General features: G+C 53.3%; 1 non-coding gene across 1 annotated transcript; it reads right to left on the bottom strand.

Moving 5' to 3' along the window:
- Positions 1–2,794: 2,794 nt before the first annotated feature.
- Positions 2,795–2,949, bottom strand: LOC143432194 (5.8S ribosomal RNA). Its single transcript, XR_013102919.1, has one exon. It is a non-coding gene; the product is annotated as a 5.8S ribosomal RNA (ribosomal RNA).
- Between the last annotated feature and the right edge of the window lie 3,060 nt (positions 2,950–6,009).

Below are 6,009 nucleotides of genomic sequence, written 5' to 3'. Positions count from 1 at the left end.
GATCTATATTATTTTGAAGTGTAGGTGCAGATAAACATACCGCGTTGCATTGAATATTACAACCTATCATGAAACATTGAAATGAGATGCGACATCGCGTTGAATGAAGTAACAGAACTCTATTGCTTCGACAAGTAGATATCTAAAAGCGCTATCCCTCTGCAAGGGAGTGTAGTGTTCACATTCTTTTGAAGGGTAGAAGCAGATAAGCATAATGCGATGCATAGAGCTTTACAACCTACTTACTTACTTTGAACCGTTGATACGAAATGCGATATCACGTTTTATGAAGCATTAGTACTGTATTGCATCGATTTGTAAACATTTAGATACGCTATCTCGTAGGAAGGAAGTGTAGGATTTATATTCTTTTAGAGTGTAGTGTGACGTCAGGCGTAGCGCCTGCCACCCATCAGCCTCTTTGCCGCCTCCAGCATCAATCCCTGCACGCAGGCAACCTGCCGTACACGCCTGCAGATCCAGCAACCAGCAGCGTTCGCGTGCGTGCTAGTGCACGCGCTCACTCGCACTTTTACGCATCGCCTTCTCGTTTCCATCTACGAGTATCCGCGCCTCCCTCGCATCGATGACTTCGTCTAGAAGGAAGAAGTCGTAGCCCGTCACCAGAATGGGGACTGTTCCCCATTTTAAGGAACCTCGAGACCAAGGCAGTCGAGGAACCACCTGCTAACAGCTGGCCAGGCCCGGCGCCGACGCAAAGTCTGTTCCACCGGGTAGTTTGACCGAGCTTGCGGCGGGCTAGACGCACGTACATTCGAGAATGGACTGGTTGCGGCCCGATACCGTACGTGTACCGTCGCGCAGCCGGCCGGGCGACCGAGGGTCTGCCACGTGCGCAAGATTGCGACGCCACAGGCGCCCACTCGGGCCGTAGACCGACGCGCAACGGGTCACGACGTTCTACTAGGGGAGAAGTGCACGACTACATCACCGGAACGTTCGCCGACGACGGCGTGCCGCTCGCTGTGGAACCGCGATGGTACCACCGGGGCATCGCGCGCCATCGGGAGCCAGTATCGTCGTCGATGAATCTCTCCATTTGATCATTTGGGTTTCTCAGGTTTACCCCTGAACGGTTTCACGTACTCTTGAACTCTCTCTTCAAAGTTCTTTTCAACTTTCCTTCACGGTACTTGTTCGCTATCGGTCTCGTGGTCGTATTTAGTCTTAGATGGAGTTTACCACCCACTTAGGGCTGCACTCTCAAGCAACCCGACTCTAAGGAGAGATCCTCCCGAAACGCGTACCGGTCGGTACGGGCCTGGCACCCTCTGTGGATAAATGGCCCCATCCAAGATGGACTTGGACGCGGTTCGTTGTCTCAGGATAAACGGATCCTCCCGAACACTAGATTTCCCAGCGGCGGAACCGCCGGATTCAGTGTTGGGCTCATTCCTGTTCGCTCGCAGCTACTAAGGAAATCCTGGTTAGTTTCTTTTCCTCCGCTTAGTAATATGCTTAAATTCAGCGGGTAATCTCTCCTAATTTGAAGTCGTCTCTACGTGACGCACGAAATTCATTCGTGCCATCGAACTCGGTTACGGAGAGAAGGTAAAGAGATTCGTATGTATAATATATACAAGATGAGGAGAGAGCATCGGCGAACGGGGACGGCAGACGACGAAAAGAACTTTCGTCCATCTCCGACACAGCGATCCTTTGATTTACCGCTCGAGAAACCGGCGAGAACTACACGCACCTCTTCGTTGTTGTTCTCGTCGAGGCGTTTTGTGCACCTCGCCAATGTCTTTCGTGTGTCGGTATTTCTTTTATATAAGATTCGTAAAAAATATAAAAAAAATGTGAGACTCTCGCTAGACGACCAAGCTACTGGCGTTTCTTTAACATCCGTCCTCTTTATCATCGTAGCTGCGAACGATCAACACCGTTTATACTCTCCAGCGGTTCCAACATCTGCGCGTAACACGCAGACATCGAAACGGAGCGGCTCCTTTTCCCCCGATTTTATTACCCTGATCCTTCAAAACGAAGGACACGCCGAGTTGGAGCGCCCTCACGAATAACGTTACGACATTACAGCGCAACGACGGCCTATGTTCGAGTGACATTCCGCGCGAGAGATCTTTTTTTTCCCTCGCGGAACATGTTATACACACGCGGAGAAAACAGAGAGAACGGGTTATTTTCATCGAACACCCTGGGGCTGTACGAGGAGAACTTCGAACGATCGGATGCGCATCATCGTCCCTCGCGTTACGACGATGTCGCTCTCTCTCTTGTATATCTCTTCTCCCTCGACCGAGTATTCTTCCTCGGTCTTGCGGCATGAAAAAAATTCATTTTAAGCGATGTCGGGCGCGCGCATGTTCGTATCGTGCGCTAAAGGCAGGCGAAGGCGATGCGTGTGGCGGGTGCGCGAATTCGGAACGCGGAACAAAATCGGCGATCGAAACACGAAGCGGTTCTCCGTGGGCGATCGTCTGTTTAATGGACGACTCACGACGCCACGAAGAACTCACGCGAGTTCGTGATCGACACACCGTCGAGTTCCATGAACACGATTACGCACGTCGCACGCGCACACACGTTGCCAATCGCAGATTGCCTCAGCACGGCCACAGACGACTCGGACGAACGTCCAACGATCGCTTGTACGTCGCGTATCGCTTCTCTTCTTCCCTTTTTCGGTGCCGCCCGAACTCAGAAACGTTCGTAATTTAATTCGAGAATGAACGACGGTGGGCAGATTCGAGCACCGTGGGGAAAGAAGATTCGACGAAACGCAACGCAAGCAGTATTTTGGTTACGTGAACGACCCTCAGCTAGGCGTGGTTCAGGAATTGTATCCGTGGACCGCAATGTGTGTTCAAAATGTCGATGTTCATGTGTCCTGCAGTTCACACGTTGACGCGCAATTAGCTGCGTTCTTCATCGACCCACGAGCCAAGTGATCCACCGTTCAGGGTAATCGTACATGTATATTTTATTGATCTTTAAGTCTCTTGGTACTAAAGTTCGAACAAGTCGATACCCAATCGTCTCCAGTGAAAGAGACGCGGGCTTCGCCGAACCGTGGCGACTTTCACCGCTCGACGGAGGTCGAGGCAACACGATATATCGGTCCTACGGATGAAACGCATACGCCGATGGTTGGCGCGTAATGTCTCCCTCAAAGTTACGAAAAATGCACACGCGCGTCCAGGTATGAAGAAAAAAAAATCTTTCAAAAATTCGTTAGGACTCCTCCGCGTACCAGCAGCCTCGAGGCGGTCTTTTTCCTCCCGACAAAGCGAAGCGAGCATAAATTGTTCGAGCTCGCAACGGCGGGATTACAGACTCTCGACAACGAGGACAACGGGCAACGCGGAATCGTCCCCCCTGGAATAAACGTGCGCGTCAAACTAAGAAGAAAAAAATCAAACACCCAGCGGCGTATTGCTTTCGAGATCGGCAAGACGCTCTCATTCGAGTGAACATAATAATGTTATCATCGATGGGACACTCGTCGCCTTCGTGCACAGTCTCGAGGCGGTCTATAAAAGCTTTCCTCGGCAACGCGAAGCGAGTATAAAATTATTCGATCTCGCAACGGCAGGTTTTTCTCAGAGTCTCGACAATGAGGCTTAGCGCGAGCGACGATTCGTCCCCTCCGAACAAACGACGACGACGACGGTCTCTTCAAAATTCCAATACCATCTAGTCGTGTCGATTCCAACCAGGCTGAGATAAACGAAAAAAATTCATACATTCGTTAGGACACTCTACCGTTCACCCCACACAGCCTCGAGCGGTCTATATTTTTCCCGACAACGCAAAGCAAGCAAGTAAAGTTCGATCTCGCAGCGGCGGGTTTCAAGACTCTCGACAACGAGGTTATGGGTGAACGGCACGGAACGGATCCCCTCTGAGCTCAACGGAACAATTCTGCGAGTGGAAAAACGGCAAAGTGCCAGCGGCGTATTACTTTTTGAAAAAATGGCATAAAAAAGCGGACCCGACGAGTTCTCGATTACGAGAACTCGAGGGGTCCGCTAATGTACCGTAAACAACGACCGGGTAAATGGAAAAAAAATTCGTTGGGACGTTCGCTGGTTGTACAAGCCTCGAGAAGCGGTCTATATATTCACCCGACGACACGAAGCGAGCATAAATGATTCGAAAGCTCGCAACGATCGCTGGGTGTCTTAGACTCTCGACAACCGAGGCTATTGCCGACGAATCGTCTCCTCCGAAAGGAACAGTACGATCGACCATCTTCAACAGGTTACGCGCGACGACACCACGCACGCTCCTAGCACGAATTCAAACCCCGTACAACGTGAAACTTAAACTCAAATCCTGTATAACTTGAACCTTAAAATCGAACCCCGTATAATTTGAACCTTAAAATCAAACTCCGTATAACATGAACCTTAAACTCGATACCCGTATAACTTGAACCCAGAATAACTTGAACCTAATATAACTTGAACCTCATCTAATAAAACCAAACCTAAAACTAGCCTCTTTTTAACGTGGGGAAATCCTCATGGATCTCCCGGAGCTGGAGAACTGCGGGGGTATGTCAGACTCTTACCGGCTAAAACCCCACGGTGACCGTCCTCGGCGCTGCTGGGAGGGGACCGGGAAATCTGGACGAAGACGTCCGGTCCCCTCCCGCGCCGGGATCCTCCATGGTGACTGGGAGGACCCCCTTCCCGGAGAGGAGTGTGGTCGAAGAGACATACTCCCCCGTCCGAGGAATGAGCGATGGCTGGATCACGCAGCCACCACTCCCGTCCCGGGGGACGCGTGCAATGATTGGTACAATCCCCCAATCGCACCGACCGCGCCTCCCGGACGACACCCGTGCAAAGATGTGGGGCACGACCTAAGTGGTCCACCCCGCACGGGCGTCGTCGATGCCTCGGGCCAGGCGTGGCCCGGACGCACTAGGTGCCCCTGGTGCGTCAGACTCGATATCATGGCCCGACAAATGCCGAATCGTGGCCCCTGAGGCGTAATGGCTACCATCACGGCCCGTAGGCGCGGCGATGGTGGCGAAGTCCCGCCCCCCGAAGGGTTCTTGGGAGCGACCTCCACCCGAAGGTGGAAGACTCTAACCCCCCCCCCCCCCCTTCCGTGAGGCGGAACGGGGCAAACGTCTACGACGCCGACCCCGCAGGCGATGTCGAGCTGGCAGGGATTGCTCCCTAACCCGCTCGGCGGCTTCCTTCGCGACGATGACCTCCTCGCAAAAGGAGATCATGGCCTGCCAGACGCTCCCGCGACCAAGCATCCCCGATAGAATGCTCGCCAACGAGAGGTCCGGACCCACCTCCGCCGCTAACACCCAACGCGGCACCCCCAGGCTGGACACTCCTGAAGAGTGTGCCGCGCCGAGTCCTCCGCGGCGCCACGGTGGTGGCGGAACGTCAGCCGCTCGTTGCTACGACCTACCCATCTATCTAAGATGGGCAGGATCGCCTCGACGGTCCAATGGGTTCCGTGACGAGACAGATCGTCTCGCCACTTTGACATGGTGGACCGCCGGGCCTGGAGCCTAAGCTCGTCCCGACTTAATGTCTCCCCTGGCGGGGTGGAGTCCTGACGCTCAGGATGAAGACGCCCATAAAGGTAGGCGTCTTCGAGCGCCAGGAACTCTAAAGGTGGCAAACCCGCCAGGGTGGTGGCCGCCTCATAGGACACTGTACGGTAGCCACTTATGACGCGAATGGCTGCCGACAATGCGTCGGCTTAAATGGGGGTACCGTACAGTGCCACACTCCTCATTACACCACAGTAGAGGCAGCGCACCCGCTCGTCTGGACCGCCAAGGTTGGGCATCATGCTACTCAAATGAGTCGTGAGTTGGCCCAATCTGACGGTCAGACGAGCGAAGTGCGGGACGAAACTGCAGGAGCCGACCAGGTAGACACCAAGATATTTAATATCCTGGACCACCCGGACGTCGGACGACCCGATCCTCACCAGACATGGAGCTGAAGTGCCCCTCCTACGAGGATGGAAACAGACTATTTCCGTCTT

This window comes from Xylocopa sonorina, unplaced genomic scaffold (assembly GCF_050948175.1).
Source record: "Xylocopa sonorina isolate GNS202 unplaced genomic scaffold, iyXylSono1_principal scaffold0056, whole genome shotgun sequence".
In the NCBI taxonomy this organism is placed as follows: domain Eukaryota; kingdom Metazoa; phylum Arthropoda; class Insecta; order Hymenoptera; family Apidae; genus Xylocopa; species Xylocopa sonorina.
Note: the sequence above shows the minus strand (reverse complement) of the source record. Positions and strands in the feature narration are given on the sequence as shown.